The sequence below is a fragment of the Urocitellus parryii genome, chromosome 3 (assembly GCF_045843805.1).
Source record: "Urocitellus parryii isolate mUroPar1 chromosome 3, mUroPar1.hap1, whole genome shotgun sequence".
NCBI classification, from domain to species: Eukaryota; Metazoa; Chordata; class Mammalia; order Rodentia; family Sciuridae; genus Urocitellus; species Urocitellus parryii.
Genome location: NC_135533.1, coordinates 41,158,289 through 41,173,796, shown reverse-complemented (window position 1 = coordinate 41,173,796; position 15,508 = coordinate 41,158,289).

The following is a 15,508-nucleotide window of genomic DNA, read 5'->3' as shown; positions in this document are numbered from 1 at the left end:
AAACAGAAATGAAACCTTTTGCTGCTGTTAAGCTAAAAGTCTATTCAGAATCCCTAGGTGGCATTGAAAGCATTTAGACTCATTTCATTCACATGTCAGGTAAAGACTTTCATTTAGCAGTGAGATGAATGCTGAATAATGGATCTTTTGAATAATGTAATTAAGAATTCATTAGGGGGAACTTAAAAAAAAATGACAGAATGCAATGTGTGTGTACTCCCTACACTAAACTCCCAAAATGTATCATACAGTTGATGATTAAAAAAAATCAGCAGAAAACCAATTAGAAAAATACTGGCATTTCATTTACAAAATACTGACATTAAAATTCAATGAGGAACAAATATATGTTTGAATTTATTAGAAATTATGTTAAATCAGGATTAAAGATCATTTTTATTATTTTAAAATGTGCTCATAATATGACAAAGGACTTAACCAACACTCTGTTTTCCTGAAAAGATCGCTTAGCGTTCGCTGTGTGAACCTTACAATATTGAAGAAATTCACTTTGTTCATGGATAACTGATTTAAATGAGAAATGGCAAACTTCCCTTTCTATTCTTTGCTTAATTTTAATTTAAAAGATGAAAAGCTTTAAAAGAGACCCAAATGTGGCAACAGCAGGTTAGAGAATTTGCTGAAACAAAAGCAGGTATTGCTGTTACCTTGTGTTTCTGTTATCTGTACAAGAGGAAGGAGATGAAGAATCATGGTGTTCTTGGAGATCAGACCATTAATGATCCTCCTATTCTCCTGTCCCCATGGCCTCACTTCTGTCATTAGCCTTCATACAATGGAAACAAGCCTCCTCATGATTAAGAGGCAGAGGTTAGTGACTGAGGATCTAGGAGAATCTTCTATAGAAGCAATGCTAGTTTGTACAGTTTTTCTTGGTAAAGTAGTCATTGAAACCTCAGAAATATATTCCAATAGCATTTATAGTCATTTGTCTTCACCCAGAGAAAGGGACTAGATTTGGTAAATTGCTCTTACATTTTTTCCCTTGGTATGTTACAAACCATGACAAGCTGTGCAAACAGTGTATTCTTTTTTGTCTGTTAACTTTCTTCAATAATATGAAAGAAAAAGGTTCAGAAACTTATGGGATAGAACTAATTCATTTACTTTTATTGCCCCCACATTGGGTTATATCTGATGAATTAGAGATTAAATTGTGTTAATATATAATCTGAAAGCTTTTTTTTTTAACTTGTTGAAAGTAGGTTGAACTTAAAATGAATCAACTAAAAGAAGTTGCTTCTGAAACTTAAGCAACTGCACAAAATGGATGAGGACACTTGAGTTTGAATTCCCACTCTTGAGAATTCTGACTCAGGAGACCTTGACTCTTGAATGCAGGGTTGTTATAAGGAGGCAAATGATCTGATGACCATCCTTGAAAATTTAAATATAAAAATAGCTCCACCTCTCCAGATGGAATTATTCATCCAGATGGTAGCACTGGAAATGTTAATGCTGACTGCATTCTTAAGGCTTTCGTTTTTATTTTGAAGATCACTTCTTCTTTTAAAGATTTCTCCTAGTTAATTGGAAACAGTATGAACTAATGGAATGAACAAAGGATAAAGGATTGCAAATGTTGAGGTCTGTTCAAACCCAGGGCTGCAAAGGTCCCAAGTGTACAGTTTACCCATCCCAAAGAAAGAATTTGCAGGAATCAACAGAGAGGTTTTGCACATTTTATTACTCTCATGCAGTCTTTGGTGGGGGTAAATCAGGATATAGTGCCTACAAGCAGGCTGTATTAGGTCACAAGCCCACTGTGCAGTTGGATATCTTCAGATGTTTTAGGAAAACATTCTTTTACTTTACAACCAAGATCATGATGCTTTGATCCTCACCTAAAGATTGGAGATCAGGCAGTGGCCAGCTCTTCTCACCACGTCCTTGTTATAATAATTTTTAGATATCCTCTTATCTCATTGTAACCTTTCCCAGGCACTGGTGAGTGTTTACCCCAAAAGATGTAATACCTCCTCAGCCAGTTACTATTTTGCTTTGTGTTTTAATCATATTGCATTGCCTCTCTGTTCCATATTGCTTTATGCAAGATATGGAATTTCCATTTTTAGACTGAAAGTTTGTTAGTAAGCAGAGCACAAGAGGTTTCAAAAGATTGCCTGGTCTAACAATAGTATTATAACAGTATTATTATTCAGAAGACAAACAGACATCCATGTCCTTGAAGTGTGTGTATGTTAGATAACATACTTCATCAATACACTTGTTAACATCAACTGAGACGTGCAACTGAGAACAACTGAAGTGCAGGACAGAATTGCTAAAAGAAATCCAATGCAGGAAGTGATCAGAGTTGAAGTCAGTTGACTTCACAAATTTTCCAGGAGGAAAGACATATTTTAGCTAGATTTTAGAAGAATTAGAATTACTCCTAGTATTCTGAAGCTGGAAAGATATCTTTCAGGTGTTATTTTAAGGAATGGCCTCTGCAGAAGACACCCAAAGGTGACTGCAATTCTCACTCTTGTAGAATCCCTTTTTTTGAGTGAAGGTGGAACCAGTGACCATCCCTAAATGATAGAGTACGCAAAGGTGATGGGGTTTCCTTCCTATGATTGTGTTTCGTTGTGTCAGACTTTGCCTTCAGACACTGGAGCCAGAGAGCAGAGAGTTCTCCATTCAGCTGTGAAGAAGCAGTTGGCCATGTTGTGCCCTGCCTGTGGAGGGGGCCTCATAGAGGGGAGGTTTCAAGGGGCTGAGTGCCTGAGTGTGATGATACTGAAAAAAAAAATCTTCCAACAACTTTGAATGAGCTTGGAAGCAAACTGTTCTCCTTTTAAGTCTCCAGATAAGGGCAGAGGTAGGACCCATGACCTATGTTACTGTGTGATAATGAGTGCACATGGATTTAAACCATTAAGTTTGTGGTAATTTGTTTTGTTTTGTTTTGTTTTTTAACCGAGGAAAAGAAAATTAGTACAGACTGATATGTTCTGATCATGGAATAGTATCAACAAAATAATGTTATCTTAGTCCCCAATGTATTTGTTTTATTTATGCTACATATTCAACTTCTGTAACAACTTCTGTAACCATGGAGTAATTATCACTAAGATTCGTCAAAATGATGTTATTTTATTAGACAAAATTTTATTAGACAAAAATGAAAAGTTAGACAAGTTCTAACATTTTTCTTTTGTCTCCCCAAAGAAAGAGTTCTGCTATATTTAGGAATACTAGATACACTATAGAGACCTTGAATCTGGGGCTTTCCAGTTATAGTTCAGTATCGGTGTAAAATAAATTTAATTTTACTTCAAGAATTCCTTGCTTATTACAATCTAAATATTGTTATTATTTCTACAATGTGCCACCTGTCTGTCTATTGCTGATCTTAACTTGAACCCATGAAAAGACTCAATAGTGTGAATATGGAAAGAAGTAAGGCAATGAGGGAAGGGACAGAAGGAAAGACAACATCACTTTGGCTCTGAACACATAATAGTGTTTGACCTTCAAATCAGGCCAAGGCATTCTGAAAGTTCTTGCTCAATCAGAAAGTAGCCTAGACTTTGTAGATTCTACATGCATTCTATCCTTATATGGAACATATGGCATAGTCTTTCTGTGTTCTAGCTTGATGTAGAGTGGAGACAGGTGTGACCATAAAACATGAGAAATAACAGACAAAAACTTCATATTACTTAAATATTAAGGATGAACATTTCACTTTCCCCCTACTCTAACAACTATTAAGTCGATTTCACGATGTATGTTTACACTATCAATGACTGTTAACAGATTTCATCTCCTATACCAACCATAGGGGAACTGAAGTTTAGGAAGTCCTGGGGGAATAAATAGATATTTGCCATTTATTCAGTAATTAGTGTATATCCAGTGTGAGGGTAGAAATTGACTTAAGCTTGCAAAGTTCTCAGGGTTTATAGAGAAAAGCACTTTGAATTCAAATGTAATATCAGAGATGGGTTCTCCTTTCCCACTTTACCATTGAAGTAGGGAAAGTTTAATTTTTCAGGCTCACCTATAATTCATTCATTTATTCAAAAATTTCCATTCATTCATTCAACAAATTCCTTCATCACATGCTATAGCCAATCATTCTTCTAGGCACTGAATTCTCAATTATGAACCAAATAGGCCAGATTTCTCATGAAGCTTGGGTTCTAGTTGGGGGACCAATGTGATGGTAAAATAAATAAACAGTGAAGATGGAAGTATGTAAAATATCAGTAGCAATGTTCTTAAGGAAAGTAAGGTAGAATAATTTGGAGAAATACAACAGGGGGCTATTTCTGCAGAATGACCAGGAACAGACTCTCTGAAAAGGAATAGGTCCTTTGAGCAGAGATTGAAAGGCAGTATGGAGAGAGGCATACATACATCTCTGGGAAGAAATTTCATAGAACGTGAAGATAAAAGTTCTACCGGGAACAGTGGAATTGTTTGACTTGTTTCAGAGAGAATAAAGAGGGCAGTGTGCTAGTGAAAAACCAGTTGCAGGGGCACAGTCATGTGAGCTTTATGTAATTAGTAGGCTAGAGGTTACTAGGAGTTTTCAGAGATATGACATCATCAGCCTTTCCTTTTAAAATGATTTCTCTTACTAGTGTGTGAACTATACATTGTAGAAAAACAAGGTTGGAAATATGGAGACCAGTGAGGAAGTTCTTGCCAATAATTCAGATGAGACTTGATGATTGGTTGCTTTGACAATGGTGGGATTCTGGGTGAATTGTGGAGGTCCAGCCAGTTGGATTTGCTGATGGGTTGGAATGAAATGTGAGAAAGTTCTGAGTAACCATTCTTAACATTTTGACAAATCTTAGAATCTCAGAAATCTTGAGATAAAAGGAGATTTTTGAAGAATGGGATTACTATTTACTGTTAGAGGAAAATGGAGTTAGAGGAGACATAAAAAGCACATGGGTAATTTTTTTCTTTGATCAAGTCAAGATTTTAGGCGCTATAAAATATCCAAGGGGAGATACTGAGTGGGCAGCTGGACACAGAGAGATCAGAGTAGTAATTAGCTTGTCTTCGGTATTTAGTAGTATTTTAAACCATGGTCTGAGTTAAAATTATCAAAAGGGGATGATAGTCCTTGGATGAACGCTGGGTTTCCCTCACCATCTCCCTGTCAATCATATAATCATATATTGACTATTGTAGAGTCTATATTAATGCTTCTCATTTTAATAAAATCTCAAGAGATTAGTTAATAGGAAAAAAAGTCTGCTCAAACTTTAGCCTCCTAAATATATAAAATAATAAATTATCCCATACCTCAATCAAAATGATTAATTTAACTTAAAATATGTAACTTACAGTTCAAGATAATTAAATATTTTCAACAAAGTAAATGTATTCACATGTAAGTACTTTTGGCATTTCTGCTCATTGGTCCTACCCTCTTTTGTGATGAAATTCTTTTTATTGTAATTTTGGTATTTCCTTTGCTTATTTTTTCCAATCTTCTTTACCTGTTCCTCTTTATTTACTTTGCATGATACTTTACTTTGCATTTTTCCCTTCAACTTTCTTCAGAGTTCTATTCAGTTCCCACCTATGCTCTCAAATGTTTTTATGTCCTTACTATTTCCTTCTATGTCATCTTTTCTGTTCAATTTTGACCCTGAGAAGCTGGTGATATTTAGTTTGGAAAAGGGCAGGACAAAGTTGTGACTAAAATGCTCTCAATTTACTCTACAAGCATTGGTAGAATTAGCTCCTAGATAGCATAAGTTTAAGTGGGATATCATTTATTTACCTTCTTTTTGAAGACTCTAGTCTAGTTGGGAAAGCATAATATGCTCAGAGGAAAAAAAATCAATGTAGAAATAATGACAAATTTTAATATTCAAAGTTGTACATGTACAAATATTGAGGTGCCAATAAACAATCAAGTACTTAGTGGGATATAGTTTAAGAAAGTTTTATATTATCTTAATATAGTTTCCATTACCTTAAATTATAGGGAGGCTTAAAGGTATGATACTGAAAACATTTAACCATGTGGAGCAGGGTCACTGACCAATCTGACATGCCCTGGGTATCATTTATAAAATCTGAATTAAAATTAGCATGAGATACCACTACATACCAATTAGAATGGTTATTTTTAAAAAGTTATATTCAGGATGGTGGAAATTCAAAATTATATAAGCACTTTGGAAAGCAGTTTGGCTTTACAAAATTTCTCAGAAAGCTAAACTTCTTTACCATATACTTTGGCAACTTTTGTCCTAGGTATTTTCCTAAAAGAGATAAAAATTTGCATTTACACAAATATTTGCAAGTGAAAATTTTGGTTTTATTAATAATTACCCCAGAATTGAAAAAACTAAACTATCTTTTCACTGAACAAGTCCCCCTATATTCATATAATGAAATATAAAAAAGAAATAATAATAAAAAAGAAATGCATTAGCTTGGACAAGTCTCAATGCTTTAGGTTAATTGGAAGAAACAACATTTTAAAGGTTACTATATAAGAAATTATGATTTCTTGTTTGACATTCTGAAAATCCAAAATTGTAGGCACAAAATTCATTATTAGCATTGCCAGGGGCTGGGAGTATCAAGAAGGATGACTATGAAAAGGCATGAGGAAATACGGCAGGTGATATTCTATACTTTTGGTGGTGGTTAAATGACTATATGTGTTTGTAAAATTACATAGAACTATATACTCTAAAAAGATCACTTATTTTATGTTAAACTATACTTGAAAAATTAGCCCTTAAAAAAATTTTTAAAGGGAAAGAAAACTTGTTTCTTGAGTATGATAAGCTGGTATTACAGAACTGAGTTTGTTTGAATAGTCTAGCAAGGGAGAATGATATCTCAAATACCATGGGATTTATTTTATTTTATTTTTATCATAAAAATCATTTTCATTTAAACTATTATATAGTTTTAAGAGGAATTTACGTATAACAGGGGGCAGGGGAAAGCAAGGACAACTACCTAAAAATGCTGATATTTCTGAGGACAAAGGGCATAAGATTAAGCAAGAGTAAAAGCGATACCATGTACTGAGTATCTTCTTTCTGTTAAGTGCTTCATATATAGCCTCAGCTATTTTACAATGATCTTGTAAGTTTACTGATGTGAGAACATCTTCAGAGAATCTAAGTACTTTATCTAAAACATGGCTGAGCTGGAATTCACACACAAATTTTTTTCTGACCCCATAGTTTACATTCTTCCTCTGACACTATCCTGTCTTCTAGAAATTTCTCATAATTGTCTTCACAAACAGAAAATAGTCTGTTTGTATTTTCCATATTTTAACTAAAGTTATTAAAATCAGGATTCTCCTTCTCAAAACATTAGGTTGTTCCATAAAACATTGACCACTTATCTAACCATTTGAAGCATAGAAAATTTGATTCCCAACTAAATTCCCATAAATTCCCATTACTCCCTTCTTTGCACTTTTGCTCAGAATGAACATTTTTGTTTTGAACTTTTTTGGAGGCCTTTACCAGTTCTCCCAGACCTTATTTTCAAGTTCTTACTATTTAGAAGGCAAAATTTTTTTAAAATTATAATGTGACTCAGGATAATAACATAATTATTCATATATATATATATATATATATATATATATATATATATATATATAATGATGATTCCTTGTTTGACATTCTGATTGAACCCAGGGGCGCTTAACCACTGAGCCACATTCCCAATCCTCTTTAATTTTTATTTTGAGACAGAGTCTTGCTAAATTGCTTAGGGCCTTGTTACATTGCTGAAGCTGGCTTTGAACTTGCAATCCTCCTGCCTCAGTCTCCTAAGTTACTGGGGTTACAGGCAAGTGCTACCACACTAAGATATTTTGAGTTCTTTAAAAATTATATCCTTGAAATAACAAGTTTCTTATAGGCAAGAATGCTCTCACATTTTCTAGCATACATTATGACATTAACTCCAAACCTTTCAGCTAGAAAATATTTAACAAATATTTTTTAAGGAATAAAATAAGGAAAAAAGAAAGATAACAGTATACCATAAAGACAAAAATTTGGAGTTGGATAGCCTACATCCAAGTTCTGGTTTTCCCATACAAGTTGATTGACTGATTTAATTATTTGAACTTGCATACTCACTTTTTTTGTCTTATAAAATAAGGATAATGATAGCTCCTACCTATTGTGAGTTGTGTGAGGATAGAATGGGAAAAAAAAATATGTAAACTGATCTGCCAAACAGAGCCAAAATAATATTTATTACTAACTCTAGTAAAATTTTATTATCCTACTTGATTTAATATTTCATCAATAATAAAATTTTATGTTAATAATAATGTTTAGGTGCTTCCTCAGATTTTGTTACTATTTTGTTTCTCCTAATTCTTGAGACTTATGCATAATTGAGAGAATGTGACTTTTCAGTAGAAAAATTTAATATAGTTTTTCAGTTGTTTTCCTTGTATTGAAAGGGAAAGAGGTCGTAAAAGATTCTGGGTTTTTCACCTGTGTCCATATTTATATCTGCTACTATTACTTTTCTGTATTAGCAATCATTTGCAAAAAAAGATCATCATGATATAAAAATAGTATTAAAAACCTTATAACAAAAGGTAACAGGAAAATCATTTGGTTATTTTTATGGTTAATAATTTGTGTTTCCAAGTGTGGCTCAAGCATAAGCTGAATCAATTCTTGGATTTATGTCTATTGAATTTGTGTTAGAGGGCTGGGGATGTGGCTCAGGCGGTAGCGCGCTTGCCTGGCATGCGTGTGGCCCGGGTTCGATCCTCAGCACCGCATACAAACAAAGATGTTATGTCCGCCGAAAACTAAAAAATAAATATTAAAAAATTCTCTCTCTCTCTCTCTCTCTCTCTCTCTCTCTCTCTCTCTCTCTCTCTCTCTCTCTCTTTAAAAAAAAAAAAAGAATCTATGTTAGTGCAGTGGGTCCATCAGGAACCAAAGTCCAAGATGGCCTCAAGAGCTCTTGAGGACAGAACTGGTCCTGGTAGAAGGGAATGATAGTAAGGAAGCTTTTCCAGACTCAAGGACTTTCTTTGTGTCCAAAGGAAGAAGCTGTTTCTGAGTAGGCCTTAATAATACACTTCAAATTAGTTGTTTAGTTTCATTGATAAGTCAAAGTCCAGTGAGGAAACAGGCATGGAAGCAGAATGGCTACAATTAACAATGGAAAGAACAATTACTTTATGTAAAGTGAAAACATGAAACTTCACTGCTTTGAAGACTCTCAGGCCTGGTCAGGCAGTAACTAAGTGTTCCAAATTAAGTCCAGGTGTCTGAGATAAGTTATTCTTAGACAATTCAGTTTCAGTTTGTGTTCTCAAACTTTTTAGCGAATCAGCAACATTGGGTGATTAGGTGAAAGGAGTCCACTGTGATTGGTGGAGGTGAGAAAAAAAAAGAGGAGTAAAGTGCTTAATACATATATGTTCATGGAGGTGTGGGTTCCTAGGATACTCTTGGAAGAGGACACTTCATTAAGACACCTAGGGAGAAAGAATAAGCCAAACTCAGTTCTACCTTTCTACATTAAGAGGTTTATTCAAGAAGACAGGTTTATGCTGCCAGTGAGCTGCAGCTCACTGCAGAAGTGGCATTATCTGTTCATCTTTGAGCTCTTTGAACCTTCTGAAATGAACTAGTTTTGATTTTTCTTATAACCAACAGATTTTCCCCCAGTGTCAGAATGCTTTCTATCATATGTAACAAAGTTTAATTTAGCCCATACAAATTGTGACTTTGACCATGATGCACATCAACCAACTCTGCTATGGGATGACAATGAAGCCAATAAAATGAAGATAATACTTGCAAGTTGTAATATAAAAGTGTAATGACCCTGTATAGTCAGTGTCCATTCACTCTGTACAGAAAGGCAAGGAGACAAAATATTGGTGAAAAAAGCCTAAAGCTAGCAATTAGTAGTGGAAGAAAGCAATGGCACATTTAGATTATTGTGCCTCACTTTGTATTGGTATCAGCTTGTGAATATTTCAGCAGCATTAATTTGCATACCCGCTGAGGATTGCTGAGCAGAAATTACCCTTTGTTCTCAGGCATAGAATTCAGTGGGGTTACAAGTTATATCTAGACTTTGCCCCTTCAAATAGAAAGAGCTTTGTAATGATGTGTCGAGTGATATGTAATCTTCACTTTTGTTAACTAAAACCACACAATATTCCTACAGAATCATTGGTAAGTGCCCGCATCATGAGAATAAAAAATCTGTCTATTGTGGAGAGGTGCTTTGGTGAGAATATTTTAAAGTAGCTATGAAATGTAATGTGTGGGATCTGAATGTAACACTCGTCACACTCATCTTTCCCAGTTCTTTCCCAGGACTACCAACCACTCAAGATCAGAGAGGATGAGCATTCTTCTCAAGGTCCCACAGTAATCCAGGTCTGCCTGAGACTACTACACGATTTCACTTCTCAGGCCTGGTCAGGCAATAACTGAATAAGTGTTCCAAATAAAGTCCAGGTGTCTGAGACAAGTTATTCTTAGATGACTGCATGAGCACTAAATGCAAAATATGTGACCTGGACTAAGAACCATTTAGGCTTTGTACACAGTTATTTAAATAGGAATAAAATTACACAAAGCAAGTTTTTAAACTTCATACACAGATACCAAATAAAACTGAGTTTATAAAGAATGGAAAAGAATGAATAGAGGAGGAAAATATTCCCGCAAAGAACTTTCTAAATCACTAAGGTGTCTTTTTCAAGTCACGTTCTTATCTCTTTCCACCTTTGCTCCAGTCTCCTCAAAAACCCTTTGCCAGGTGCGTTTAGATGTATTATAAACATACTGTTGTGAACCAGAGCAATAATGTTCCTGGATACAGGGCCCCGCTGCTGATGACAATCAGCCCCAGGTAGCCATTCACTTACCAATCGCTCTTGGCTCCAAAATAAGTTTTGAAAAAAGTGAATCAGAGCAGAGGATCCAAATGGTAAGTAAAATGAAGAGTGCTTGGGTGTTTTCACAGCTTGTGTTTCGAGATGGTCAAAAGTCACTGAGCTGACCCACCCTGAGAGCCTCATCAACACATTCATCTATTAATGACCATTCCCGTTTGAGTTCAGGCTGCTAACCTTTCCTCTGGTGTCACGTTTGAAGACCGGCCTTGTAGTCAGGCTAATAACAACTCCTCCAAAATAAACCACAACCTATATTTCCCCATTATTCTGTTTTAAAGTTTTGGCTAGTTTATTAAAGTTTAACTACAAACATGGGAAACCTTAGAGTTGACATGAGAAGCAACTGATGAAATAACAAAATAGAGGCAACATGATGTTTTAAAGATGTGAGTTGAGAAAAAAAAGGTTTTTCCCCAGGATAAAAGGGTGTTTTGTTCACTTGGGTATGGTATTTAGCTGGTCACTAGCAATGAAGGAAAATAAAAACTTCAGTCTGAAATCAGAACCAAGTTAAAAGAAATTAAGATATTTACTATCAGGTTAGGGCAGCTAGAAATTATTCAAGAAATATTAGTTGAATCTCTACTGAGTGCAACACAACATTTATACAATCAACACATTAGGCTCTGGGCTGTGGTAGATTTTTCTGACCTTTCACAGGTTTTCATTCTTGTTAAGCAGAAAATATAAGGCCATACAGAACTGCATTATAGAATGGTGAGGACAATGAATGAGGAGAAGTTATAATAAAGGGCTTGGAGAAGAAAGAGCTATTTGGGCTTGGATTCTAAGGAAGGCTTTGGAGGGACATGGCACACACTGAAACTCAGAATGTAGTGAGTGGATAGTTCCATGTTAATTCACTTAAAACAGTGGTATTTTGTACATCCAATATGTACATGTTTATTTCCTAGGTGTTATGCAGGATCACAAAGTTAAATATTAGTGTTTGGGAAACACTGCTCTGGAAACTTAAAAGAACCATAGAGGAATACCTAAAAGGGCCTGGTAGAGTAAGTAGAAGTTTCAAAGTGGAAATGTTGTTTGTTCTTGAGTCCTGAAAGGTTGATACCTGCATCGTGAGGCAAGAATGTTTATATTAAGCCAACTTATCCTCAAATTAAGTTTGTGGTTTATGTCCAAGAGAAAACTTGGACATTAGATAATCCTCTCATTGGAAACCAAAGTTAAAATAATCTCTTACTTTCATCCTTTCTTTGAAGGAGAAATGCTTGCTAACTCATTCCCATATTTCTCTGGGATATAAGCATACAAGCTCTTGCTGAAACATTCACGTTTTGGTTACAAATTTAAAGTTAAATATATATTTCCCTTTTAGGTAGGTTTCTTGTGCTAGTCAATAGTAAAGATGGTGAATAGAGGATTACCTTTAAAGAAACTTACTTTGGTTTGAAATACAATCTGAGCTTTTCCATAACTCTCAGAACAGTCTAGAAATCACATTCTTCTCTCTGCCACTGTGAACATAAGTGTATATGCAGAGCTCCTGCTGACCGACAACAGTTGGAGAGTGGCTATGAGGAGGGGAGAAGTCAGTTTGCATTAAAATTTAACTGCATGTAATACGTGAAGTGAGCCCACAGATGCATTCAAACCGTCAAGCACATTTTCAAGATCAAAACAAACCATAATTTGCTGAACTTGAATGTTAGGAGCATTTGTAATATGTGTTTTTGAACAAACCAAGAAGCCCAGAAGACTATGTACTTATATAAATACATCCATATAGAGTAGTACATGGAAACTTATCCTTGTTATTATATATTCAGGTGAGACAAGCAGCTTTGTGCTGTTGACTGTCAGAGTGTTTTATTGAAAGCTTGTACTTTACTAAGAAAAGCGAGGTCAGTGCCGGGGTAAGATTCTGGCAGATACTTCAACTTTGGAGAGGTGAATGCCATTTAGAAATAATGTGGTTTTTATTAAATAAATCTGTCTAATAATATTAAGGTGCTATTTCAATGTTAAGAACAGACAAAGCCAAACTTGGGCACTAAGAGGGGGGCAGAAGGTTGGGGTCACAGGGGAGGGCTTCGGGCACTGGTTGCACCTGGCTGAGGCTGACACCAAGAAGAAGGAAACATGAAAAACAAAACTGCACTTTATTCCCATATTAGAGGATGGTTTAATTTTGCTTAAATTTTCCATTTGCTTTACTGAATTTTCAACAATGTGAACTACAAAATTTCAATCTGTTTCTAAAATGAAATGGAAGCAAAACATTTTCCTTAGATAGATATGAAAACAAGACGTTTTGATTTTAATAAATCTACGAATATTGATAATAAATATTGTTAAAGACAAAAATAAGGGATATTGCTATTATGATTCAGTATACAATGAGATTCCCAGGCTTCGCTCATATTAGTTAAGTTCTCTTCTAAGCTACATCCTCAGGTCTACAATGAAATTTCAATACAGATTTTTAAATGTTAAAATAAGTGTGTACCTGTATTTTTTAATTACTTAAGTTAGTAAAAAAGAATTGCTATATTTTTAAAGGATCTAAAATTCATAAGCATAGGGAATCCCATGCTTTTGATATTTTTATGTGTTTACTTTATTTAATAAAATAAAATTCTTTATCCCAAGAGAAAATATGTAAAATATTATTAATATTATCCCCCCAGAAACCTTTTATTTTCAGTAGCTCTAAATTAATAATTTTATATAATAAAATATAGTTCAGATTTAAACACACAATAAATATTAGTACTGATGTATGAAAAAAAAATGTTTTGAGCGTGCTTAATTGAAACCAAAACTCTTAACAAATTTTGAGTGGCTTGTAAACTAGAACTGCATGGGATTGCTATTTAAATTCCAAAACACTGACGTTTTAATGGGAGGAGTATATTTATTCATATTTGGTATATGTCATCATATGGTTTTGATGGCTAGAGGGAAGGCAAGTTAGCCAAAAGATACTTAGTGAGACAAAAATAAATAGATAGATAAATAAATAAAAATACCCCCCCCCCCAAAAAAACCAAAATAACCAAAATAAAACTCATAATAACAGAAGGAAAAATATAAATAACCAAAGCAGAATCAAACATTATGGGATGAATAAATAACACACATGGGGAATTCAGACATTGAAAAGCACCATCATGTGGCTATTGGGACATTCTGCCCATTATGTACTACAAAATAGCTCTTGAAGGAAGGTAGAGAAAAAGGAATTTTAAGAAAGAAGAAAAAAGAAAGGAAGAAAAGAAGCATTGATTAGAGAAGAATTTCTTACATTGAAGAGTTGTAATTTCTAAAAGTCTTAGAGTATATTTTAGGTAGTCTAAAGAAGGTAGTACTAAGAGTCAACCTATTTATTAGTTTATTTATTGGTATTGGAAATTAAATGCACAGATACTCTACCATTGAGCTACATCCTCAGCCTTTTCTGTTTGTTTCTTTTTGAGACAGGGTTTCACTATTTCCCAGGCTGGCCTTTAACTTGCTATCCTCCTACCTTATTCCCCTGAGAAGCTGGGATGGCAGGTTTGCCCCTCTGTACCCTGCTATATCAGTCAACCTCTATCCATAGGTACCATGGGTAAGTAGTATTTCCCTATAAAACTGTAACTAAAACTTGATCTTTACTCTCCTGTTTATTGCCATTTAATTTCCATAGTTTTCTCACCATTGTTTACTACAATTTACATCTTCTGAGTGAAAAAAGTGATAGAGATAACATTACATTTTTCTTTTTTTCCCTTCTTTTAAATCCTAATAGAAGTGTGTTTGTGTGTGTGTGTGTGTGTGTGTGTGTGTGTGTGTGTGTGAGAGAGAGAGAGAGAGAGAGAGAGAGAGAGAGAGAGAGATTCTTAGTACCACTTTGCAGTTAATTCACATTTCTTTGGGTCTTTATTACCAGCTGTGGTGATAAAGTTTTCTATTAGGATATTTTTAGTTATATTATTTATCATATAATTTTATTTGCTCTTTTAGGGGAGATTGGAAGAAATTAAAACCTTTTAACTGTATTAATTTAACCTTTCTTAAACTTTTTTCATTTCTTGCCGCAGTCTGGCTGGGCACAAATCTCGAGCCACTCAAGCAGGAACAAACTTTATTTCTGAACTCCACCAGCACACGCTCCCCGGGAACTCTCCCAAACGCCATGCGGCTCCTCCAGGAACCACCAACCGGAAAATCCCTCCTTCAGCACTTCCCCAACCAATTCGAACTCTCCAGGAATCCCTGCGAGAACTCCAAAGTAGTGGGCACCTGATGCAGCAAGAGCCATCCTAATACCGGACAGTAAAGGTCTAATATACAATTGAATCAATCCAGCATCATCTTAATGGATCGCCTATCAACCATTACTTCTGGCAAAATGCCAGGGGCCATTCCGACTGGCTGTGGCTCTCAGCAATTTCTTATATTTTCTCAATAGTTTTTCCTAAAAAAAGAAAAACCTTGTTCTTGGTAATGTGTTTACTTTCTCCAAAGGTAGTACCACAATTCTTAGGGTAGCTATATATCCCCTTCTAAGTAGCTTTCTTGTCCCTGGCTCTTTCTTACCCTCCCTCCACCGATAACTCTTTTGTCACA